At 38.8% G+C, this 10,893-nt stretch overlaps 1 long non-coding RNA gene across 1 annotated transcript; it reads left to right on the top strand.

Moving 5' to 3' along the window:
- Positions 1-1,216: 1,216 nt before the first annotated feature.
- Positions 1,217-10,082, top strand: LOC142071409 (uncharacterized). The gene is made up of 3 exons (XR_012667441.1): positions 1,217-1,524; positions 6,105-6,329; positions 8,142-10,082. It is a non-coding gene; the product is annotated as an uncharacterized LOC142071409 (long non-coding RNA).
- The last annotated feature ends 811 nt before the right edge of the window (positions 10,083-10,893 follow it).

Raw genomic sequence — 10,893 nt, 5'->3', positions numbered from 1 at the left:
TAGAGACCATAAAGCTCCTTCTGGCGCAGCAATGTTGTAGGAAAAAGAGGATTGGATTCATGGCAGGAGGGAATTGTTTGAATTAGCCTCTGCTTAAGTAGATAGCACACCAACCTCCTGCATCCAGACCATCAGAACTTGTTAGACTGGCTTAAAACTATTCAGGAAGTAAGGATATGGAGAGTTATATCTTCATATTCAAATAATATGGCAAAATAAAACAGAGCAAAGAGTTCTTCTGAAAGAAAAGAGGAGAAAAAATTAGAGTTGTATGTACCAAAAAATCTGTACATAAATATAAAAGGTATTCAAAACAAATCAGAAGAGAGGAAGGTGATACTGAAAGATGAAGGTTATAATGAAATGAGTGTAACAGGTATCTGGCAGGAAACATAAGCTACTTTAATTCAGGCCTTTCCTAACTTTTCAATGCAACCTTAACCTTCTTTTAATGTAGGGTTTCAGAGTAACAGCCGTGTTAGTCTGTATTCGCAAAAAGAAAAGGAGTACTTGTGGCACCTTAGAGACTAACCAATTTATTTGAGCATGAGCTTTTGTGAGCTATAGCTCACTTCATCGGATGCATATGCCATCATGTGCTAGCAATGCCCCTCTGCCATTTACATTGGTCAAACTGGACAGTCTCTACGTAAAAGAATAAATGGACACAAATCAGATGTCAAGAATTATAACATTCATAAACCAATCGGAGAACACTTCAATCTCTCTGGTCACGCAATCACAGACATGAAGGTCGCTATCTTAAAACAAAAAAACTTCAAATCCAGACTCCAGCGAGAAACTGCTGAATTGGAATTCATTTGCAAATTGGATACTATTAATTTAGGCTTAAATAGAGACTGGGAGTGGCTAAGTCTTTAATTAGGCAGTTTCCACGGTATGCATCTGATGAAGTGAGCTGTAGCTCACGAAAGCTCATGCTAAAATAAATTGGTTAGTCTCTAAGGTGCCACAAGTACTCCTTTTCTTTTTAATGTAGGGTGTTTTTTTCAGATGCAATTATTGTATAGAATAGACAAAAAAGGAAGAAGTGAGGAACTGGCATTATGTGCCAACAGTATTTTCAGTAGCAAAGGAAATTCTGAAATGCAGACTGTTGTGGTGAAATATTGCGGGGAGGGGGCGGGAATTGGAGTTGGTTGACTTACTCTTTGCAAACATGACAGGTGCACTTTATAAGTTTCTCTTCATTGGAGATGTATCACCAGTGCTGCTAGTATTCACATATTACTGTTTCTGCTCCTGTGATGGAGTATACAAACCTCACACTGGAGAAAGGGTTAGGGAGCTGCTTTGGCCCTGCACTGCTGCACCTGCAGAGCCTGCACAAGCTGAAGGCAGAGCTTAAAAAGGGAAGCAGAGCAGCTCGGAGGGAGGCAGATAGTGGAATGGAGAAGACCTGGGCTCTGGGAAAGGAGTACTTCAGGAGCTCTTGTTGCTGGAGGTCTGGTGATGCTGACCTGACCAAGCCTGCAAAGGAGGGACTGGTGATTGTTTTTGAAGGTCAGAACCTTTATTTTGTGTTCAGTTCTTTAATTTACCTTGTGGGGAATAAGGGGTGGAAGTGATTCTGGGAAGCAGCTACTTATCACCCCAAGGTGCAGGATTTAGCTGCCTTGCATTGGGCCCTGGAGTGGAGCCAAGTGGAGAGGGTTGGCCCATGGTCTCCTACCAACTCCTAAAGAGCGAACAATGTTAGGTGCCTGTCATTGAATAGGGAACCTAAATGGGGAAGGCCCTGAATATACAAGGGTCAAGACCCCCAATTCTCCAACCTAAAGAGAAAGCCCTGAAGCCCTTGCAGGCATCTGAAGACAGCCCCAAAACTGGTCTTTTTGGTGTATGTGTACCTAGAAAGGGGTGTACTGGAATGTGTGACTTGGGTGGAGGGCTGAGTCACAAAACAGAGAGTGCTCACCACAGAGAGGCTCTACAGTGAATTAAGGGGACATCCAGCAAGTAGACAGCTGAACCTTCACCTGACCACTAGGTAGCAATAGAAGTGAGTGTTCCCTATCACAGCTTCCTGACTGGACAGTGAAATTTTGAAACAGGAGAATAAATGAATAGTGGAAAACACCTCGTCAGTATAAATTTTCAAACAAATAAAATTCATGCTACAAATTGTGATTAAAGAGGAAGAGATGGGGCTCTTCAACAGATAAGAGAAATTATGATCTAGGCATGGAGCACCTGGGGGCTTCACTGTAGTTAACAAGAGCTGTTATCAACTTCCTTCCACACACACACCCCCCTCCCAAAGGATAGAGAAATATAATCAATAACCAGCATACGTTTATAAGGAATAAAGCTTGCCAGGTGAGGAATTTTTATTTTATTTTACTTTTATTTTTTTTGGAGGGACAGCATTACGAAATTAGGTCCTGATCCTGAGACTGAACTGTGTCAGGAGAATCTTGTTCCCATGGGAACTTTCTACTGGAGTCAATGTGGCTCCATGCACATCCATGGGTTTGCCAGCCTGGATCCAATTTCTATTTTGGTGGATGAATGCAGTGGAAATAATATATTTGGGTTTTAGTAAAACATTTTATTAAAAACTTTCATGAGCTCTTTCTCTAAATTTAATTCAGATTGGCTTGGATGTAAGCATGGTGACATGAACTGAAAATTGGCTGAAGGATTCTAAACCAAGTCTAATAAAAACAGGGATTTGTGCTAGTTTTGGTTTTCTCAAATATCTTTATAAGTAACCTGGAAAAGGGGAACATAGGTTAACAAAATTAATAGATACCAGCGAGGACAGAGAAATAATACTGAAGAACCTAAAGAATTTAAAAATATGGTCAGAACGCATCACAATAAGGGCTTGTATAGGAGAACAGTTAGTACACAGCAAGCTGGGGTATAAATCTACAGCTCACTAGCATGCCGTGCAGTAACAGTCCATGTGGGCCTTCCTAGTGTGCACTAAAAGTTCCTTAATGTTCTTTGATCTACTCCCATTTCAAAGCAAAGTAGATTAAAGCGCACAAGGGAACTTTTAGTATGGTGTAGCAGGGTCCACACGGATAGTTAGTGCACGGTAATGTAGTGAGCTGTAGATTTACAACCCAGCTTGCCACATTAGTGTTTGTCTAGAAAAACACTAAGATTTAAATTAAAAAATGGAAGTTTGAGGAAAATTGAAATGGGTTATAAAGAGCTTCATCTCACTTGTCCCAGTGTTAAATATGACCAGTTAATTTATTATTTCTTTAAAATACCTTGCATAATAAACATGAAAAAAATCGCTTAAAATAGACAGTGCATCTGTGTTCATGGTTACTCTGAACTGCTGTATAAAGTTAAGATATCATATGTGGAAGTACTTTGCCACAACGAATTTAAGGGACAAGGGCCTTCTGGGAGCTACAGTTTGTTCTGCAGAGATTTGAATGAAGGAAGGAACAGCCAAGGTAGGAGGTTGGAAGAAGGAAGGTAGGAACAGCCAAGCCTAGGAAAAAGGCTTAAGATGAGGTTCATGCAGTGTTATTTTGGAATTACCTTTTTGTTAATGAAATTAAACTAGAAGTAATGGGATAGTTTTTTTGTTTGTGTTTGTTTACTCTCCAAAGAGTGAGATACATCTCACTGAATCTGTTAGTTAAAAGAAAGATTGACTTGAGGATCTGGAGAGCTTATTGCCCTGGATTTGAAGGGTGTGTATACTGCAGAATGTGATCAAGCTAATTGCAACCATGTTATGTGCATTCAGCGACCCTGAAGTAATGAAACAGAACACAAGAGAGAACAGTTAAGGGTTAATTTGGAGACAGGCTTTTAGAAGCAAGGTCATGTCTAGCTGGCAGTTTCTGCTAATCAGAAGGGGAGGCGGGGACAAAGAAGTAAACAACTGAGACTGAAAACCTTGGTGGATGGAAAACCTTGAGTCTAGGCACCTCTGATATTCAGTTTATTGACAGTTAGAAAAGTGATGATACAGTGGGGGTCATTATGACCTATGTGTTTTATAGAGGTTAGTTATAAAAGATTAGTTAATAGAATATACTTGGAGTAGTCCTCTGAAGCCATCCTGAGAGACGTTTTTCCTGACACCCTTTCTCACCCGTGGGTGAGCAACTGGCCACTACAAACCTGCTCTTAATTACTCAATACTGTTCCAGATGTTAGGTACATATCTGGGATGTTCTAAACCTATTGTTTATGTTTGTGTGTGCTTAAATCTAATAAACTGCAGTGTTAGAGCACACTTACTTGCATGAATCTTATCAGATGGAAGTGCTGGGTTCCTGTTGATTTATTCCTTATATTGCTTTGAGTGAAATCGTTAAGTTACCCCTTATGGACGTTCTGACAACCCCAAGTAACAAGCCTGTCATGCTGCTTCTGAATGTTCCAGATTCTTACATATCAAAATCAGATGAACCAGTTTATCCTTTACCTAATTAATATGTCTCTCAAACTGTTTACTGCAATTTATTTTGGATGACAAAAAATTTATTAAAAAATCTGTAAAATTAGTGCTGTTCATCACCATTTATTTAGCAGATTAGTGACATGGAAATAGCTCCAAATCAGAAATAAAGAGCATTCACAAGACACTGCTAAATTAGTCTTTTGGTAACTGTTCCAAAATCAAAAATGAAATCAAGTGTGTTCATGCAGAACATACAGAAACAGACAGAAGTAAATAGTAATGAAGAGGTGTAGAATAATCAATAGCAAAAAGGCTTCTTAATCATCTTTGTTGCCAACAAGATCTGCAAAGAAAGAGACTACATGCTGGTACAAAGGTTGTAACGGAATACATTTTCAAGAGTAATATAATCTGCTGTGTCTCAACTATGTTTGGACATGCTGGGACACAGTGGATGCAATCACAGAATTTTGACCATTATCCTGGATAAGGTGGTTTTCACTGTGGTTTAGCAATTTGCTCATAACTTTAATACTTGCAGTTACAGTCTTCTCTCTAATGAAATGATGTGGCCATGTGAAATGCTGAGGACCTGAACACTTTTGGTCATTAGAGGTTCCATGGTTTTTTTCAAAGTCTCTAGGTGTGGTCTCACAAGAGTGTAAGCAACTTTGCCAAATTCTAAATTAGGTCATCACATTCCCCTGTAATTTCAGTTAATTTAACTTACTGTCCAGTGATATAGGGCAGAATTTCAGTGCCCCATTTACCACCTTAAAGTAAAGTGGTAAAGTGGATGGATACATTTCAGTAGTGAGGAAAGTATTCCTTCTCTGTTTCTCTTTCCAAATTGTCCATGGAAGATGAGTACTTCCCAGAGAAAGTAGTTGAATCCTCATAATCTGGTACATATACATTTATTTTGGGAAATATTCTGTAAGGAGCCATTCAGCTGGGAGGATGGACTCTAAATCACCTTATAGAGTCAAATTCATAGCATTTTTTTAAGACCAGAGGGGACAATTAGATCATCTAGTCCAGGGGTAGGCAACCTATGGCACGCGAGCTGATTTTCAGTTGCACTCACACTGCCCAGGTCCTGGCCACCGGTCCCGAAGGGCTCTGCTGCTGGCCTGGGGTACCAGCCGCCAGCCCCCTGCCAGCTGGGGTTCCTTCCGCCGGCCCCGCTCAGCCCGCTGCCAGCCCCAGGTCCAGGCCACCGGTCCCGGGGGCTCCGCTGCAGGCCTGGGGTACCAGCCGCTGGCCCCCTGCCAGCTGGGGTTCCTGCTGCAGACCCCGCGTCCCAGACACTGGTCCAGGGGGCTCTGCTGCCGGTCTGGGGTCCTGGCTGCCAGCCAGGGCTCTGCAGCTGCCCTCATCTGTGGCCCACTGGCCCCAGTCTGGGGCAGTGAGGGGTGCAGACAAGGGCAAGAGGGGGCACAGCTCAGCACCCCCACCTTAAAAATTGTTCCAGCGCCACTGTACTGGGATATTTTTAAGTCCTGATTTGCTGCTTACATCACCATCACGCCACGTGGAACAGCACACTGCGTTTGACTTTGAGATTAGAATGTACATGCAAGAACTGGAATCAGAATTTTCTGACAGATTTCAAGGTTTCCAGCGATTTGGCCCAATGCTTTCTTTCCTAATTAAACCTGAAAAGTTCAACAAAAGCAACTTGGATTTGTCTGTATTTCAGTGGATGGGTGTTGAAGAGTTTGAAATGCAGCTCATTCAGTCAAAAAGCTCAGAATTGTGGGCATCAAAGTTTGGAGATCTGCAGAGTGTACTTGAAGCTACCGAGAGAGATCATGAGGCCTCTATTATGAGCTGCTGGATGTCCCTGCCAGTGAAATTTAACTTTTTGAAGAAAATTGCGTTTGCAATGCTTTCAACATTTGGATCCACATACATGTGTAAACAGGTATTTTCTCACATGAAATCTGTCCTCTGTCCCTCTCGGAGTTGGTTAACAACTGATCACTCAAAGCCTGTCAGAAGTGCAGCTTAAAGTATCCAAATACGTGCCAGACATTGGAAAACTCAGCAAGTAAAAGCAAGGGCAAGGATATCACTAAACTGATAAGATCTGCATTTTAATTTAATTTTAAATTAAGCTTCTTAAACATTTTAAAAACCTTATTTACTTTACATACAACAATAGTGTAGTTATATATTACAGACTTGTAGAAAGAGACCTTCTAAAAAAGTTAAAATGTATTACTGGCACACAAAACCTTAAATTAGAGTGAATAAATGAAGACTCGGCACACTACTTCTGAAAGGTTGCCGATCCCTGATCTAGTTTGACCTCCTGTATATCATGGGTCATGGAATATTATCTTGTTAGCCCTTCATTGAGTTGAATTACTTTTGTTTGACTAAAGCAGATCTTCCAGAAAGGCATCTAGTCTTGATCTGAAGACATCAAGAGATGAAGAATCTACTGCTTCCCTTGATAGTTTGTTCCATGATTAATTACCCCCACTGTTAAATATTTGTTATTTGTTTTCTAATTTGAATTTGTCTAGCTTTAGCTTCCAGTCATTAGTTCTTGCTGTGCCTTTCTCCATTCTGTTAAAGAACCCTTTGGTACCTAGCATTTTCTGCTAGTGAAAGTACTAAAACACTCTAATCGAGTCACTTTTTTTCAATCTGTTTTTTAATGAGGTAAACAGTCTTTAACTTTCCAACTGTAAGACATTTTTTTCAGCCCTCTAATTAATTTTGTGGCTTTTTGCTGCAACTTCTTCAATTTTTCAATGTCCTTTAAAAACATTCTTAAAAAATCTGCTAAACCACTGCATAGAAACAGGGCAACCTATGGTTGCTGTTTCTGTATAAAACCGTAACCTACAAAGGTTAATCCTGATCCAGATATGCAGCCAACTTTTCAAAAGTAGCTGCTAATGGTCCCTCAGTCTGCGTTTTTGAGTACTTGCAGGTTCCATTGACTTCAGTTGAACTTGTGGGTGATCCCAGTTTAAAATTCAGGTCCCAAGGTATTACCAGCTGGGCACCCAAAATTGGTGGCCACTCTTGGAAACTTTTGGCCTTGACATTTTTGAGTTTGTCCCATATTAAAAAAATATATATATTAATCTTCTAGCTAACAAACATGCAAACTTTTTGGCTGGCTGGAACTGTAATATATAACTAACCATTTCAATACCATAATCTAAGTTAGTTATTTATGCAGAAGACACAGAGAAGAGAAATAAATCCAAACACACAGAGGTTGTAGGTTCATCAAAGCATGTTGTTCTAAGTTTTAACATTGAAGGTGGTTTGCCATTTCCATTCATTCAAACTTTTTTATTAATCCTTCTTCATATTTATCAAAGCAATGAAGTGGATCAATTTTGGGAATTTTCAAGGCAAAATGTTTCTGAGTTTCTCAAACAAATGCAAATCATCTGAATAGTGTTGTAAAAAAGTGAGGGCTCTTTCATGTTTTAAGTGGTTAACTTATTTAAAAAATGAACAAATGGAAGTTTACTAAATTTCCAGAATATAAATTCACCTTCAGACTAGGAACAAGTGTAAGAAATTTCAGCTCAAAGGGTAATTTTTTCACAAAGTTATAAGTGTCTGAAAACAGGAGTTTATAATACAAGTATCTCATCAACCATAACTATAGTGTTACTACTGTGATGCTATAATAAATTGAAATTACTGAACCATATTTGAAATGTGATGGAGATATATATGGTGATGTATAACATTTGAATTACAGCTGGAAAACCTCAGGGAAACCTACTTGGCAAAGATGGTATCCTTTCAATTAAAAAGAAAAAGTTGCACGGTCTATGATGGTGGCAAATCCTTAAAATTTCATTGGAACATGAGCAGTGAAATGGGAAGGTGACAGAAAAAAAGTTAAGTGACATATCTACATATCTTAAAAAAAGATTTTTCATTCTTTTTTTCCTGCCCCTTGTTTTACTCTTCTTCTACCTTGGCCTTACAGAATGAATGTCTGTATCCAATTAAAATGTGAATGACATTAAAATGCAAACGTGCTCATCTCTGACATGCAGCTAGCAAATTGATGAACCCCTCCGTATTCTGGTGCACTAAGCTGATGTACATTATAATAGTGATCTTCCTTTCCCCTCACTCTTCAGTTGTAGAATTCTACGCCACCCCTTCCTAAGCCACAGTGGTAGTAGTAATTTTTTTATTTATTATTCAATTATATTGCAGTAGTGCCAAGAAGCCAGGGATTCTCTGTGCTAGGGACTTGTCACAATTCAGGGCAACTACAAACTCAATTACAATTTTCTGAAGCTATAATTTGCAAAGTGTCATGTTTAGTAGTTTCCCTTTAAATATTATTCTAGCTACCAGGAAATCAATATTTGCATGAAAAAATGATCCAATATGTGCATGTTTGTTTCAAATCTAATATTCCCATAGCTATCTCTAATTTTACTCATTTTTTAAAAAATTTAATCAGTGAATTATCCATTTAAAAATATTATACAACTAAGACCCTGATCCTACAATGCATTCTGTTTGAATGGGCCTTTGCACCCATGTGCAGCCCCACTGAAGTCAATGGGATTCCTCATGGGCACAGACCATAACCGAGGTAATAGGATAGACAGATTCATTTACACCTCTACTACAAACACTTGATTTTTTGTTTATAGAAGGTGTCATGCTGTCCATGTGTGACCGTGAGTGCCTACCTCAGGGCAGACTATCAGAAAACAGGGCACACACCCCAATCTGGTGATGTATTCTATAATTAGATTTCACCAAACCAGTAACAAATGTAAACTCCTAGATCACTATACCAGTCTTACCATGGAGTCACAGACAATCCCTTAGACTCTGCAATACATCTTGCAGCCCAGACAAACTGGACTTATTGATAATGGTCTCTTCTACCAAAGATCACATCGTATTTATGTTCCTTCCAGTCCCAAGAGACCAGTCACTTACTCAAAATCAATTGGTATCCTAGATCTAACACGAAAGACAAACTGGTAGCCAATTCTAGAGTATTCTAACTGAAAGTTTATTAGCTAAGAAAAGGAAATGAGAGTTATCGAGAAGTGAAAGCAGGAAAAACATATGCACAGGTGAGTCACAGTTTGTAATTCCAAATGGTGGCAGTGATATAATAAACTGCCAGTTTCCCAAAAGTCTTTTCAGGGTACCCCGATTGTCTCTGGGGATCTCCGCTTTGCATCTGGTACACTTCCCTGTAAGAGTCGAAACAATTCAGAGATGAAGGATCCTTCCCTGAATCCACACTTATAGCTTCTTCTCATCATCACACACAATGACCACTTGCTTTGAAATTAGCACTTTTAAAGTTCTTCATTTGCATTCCACAAGCCTGTTCTCACTTGATGTGTTCTTTAGTTACAGGGGTATATGCAATATAAATGTTTGCTATTACATTATAATGGGGTACAGATAAGAGAAAACAATGCGAGTAATAGCCCATTTGTTTTCTTGAAGTTTAAACACCAAATACACTCTTATGCATTTAACAAACACTTTGATTTATACTAATACACAAGTGAATTGGCCTGGGGCTTTGACATGAGCTGGCCCCTCGTCTGCCAGGATCATAGAAGTAGTGAGCAAATATCTAAGTTAGGGCTGACAATTAATCACAGTTAACTCACACAATTAACTCAAAAATTAATCACGATTAAAAAAAATAATCACTATTAATCACAGTTTTAATTGCACTGTTAAACAATAGAATACCAATTGAAATGTATTAAATATTTTGAATGTTTTTCTACATTTTTAAATATATTGATTTCAATTACAACACAGTATACAAAGTGCACCGTGCTCAGTTTATATTATTTTTATTACAAATATTTGCTCTGCAAAAATGATAAGAGAAGTAGTATTTTTCAATTCATCTCATTCAAGTACTGTTGTGCAATCGCTTTATCATGAAGTGAAACTTACAAATGCATATTTTTGTTGTTACATAACTGCACTGAAAAACAAAACATTGTAACGTTTTAGAGCCTACAAGTCCATTCAGTCCTACTTCTTGTTCAGCCAATCACTAAGACAAACAAGTTTGTTTACATTTACGGGAGATAATGTTGCCCACTTCTTATTTACAATGTCAGGATAAAGTGAGAACAGGCATTCACATGGAATTTTTGTGGCTGGCATTGCAATGTATTTACATGCCGGATATGCTAAAAATTTGTATGTCCCTTCATGCTTCAGCCACCATTCTGGAGGACATGCTTCCATGCTGATGACTCTTGGTAAAAAAATAATGTGTTATTTAAATTTGTGACACAATTCTCTTCCAAGGAGAGTCTCTGGCTCTGTTTTACCCACATTCTGCCATATGTTTCACATTATAACAGACTCGGATGATGACTCAGCACATGTTGTTCATTTCAAGAACACTTTCGCTGTATATTTGACAAAACACAAAGAAGGTACTAATGTGAGATTTCTAAATATAGCTACAGAACTCAACCCAAGGTTTA

This window comes from Caretta caretta, chromosome 3 (assembly GCF_965140235.1).
Source record: "Caretta caretta isolate rCarCar2 chromosome 3, rCarCar1.hap1, whole genome shotgun sequence".
In the NCBI taxonomy this organism is placed as follows: domain Eukaryota; kingdom Metazoa; phylum Chordata; order Testudines; family Cheloniidae; genus Caretta; species Caretta caretta.
Note: the sequence above shows the minus strand (reverse complement) of the source record. Positions and strands in the feature narration are given on the sequence as shown.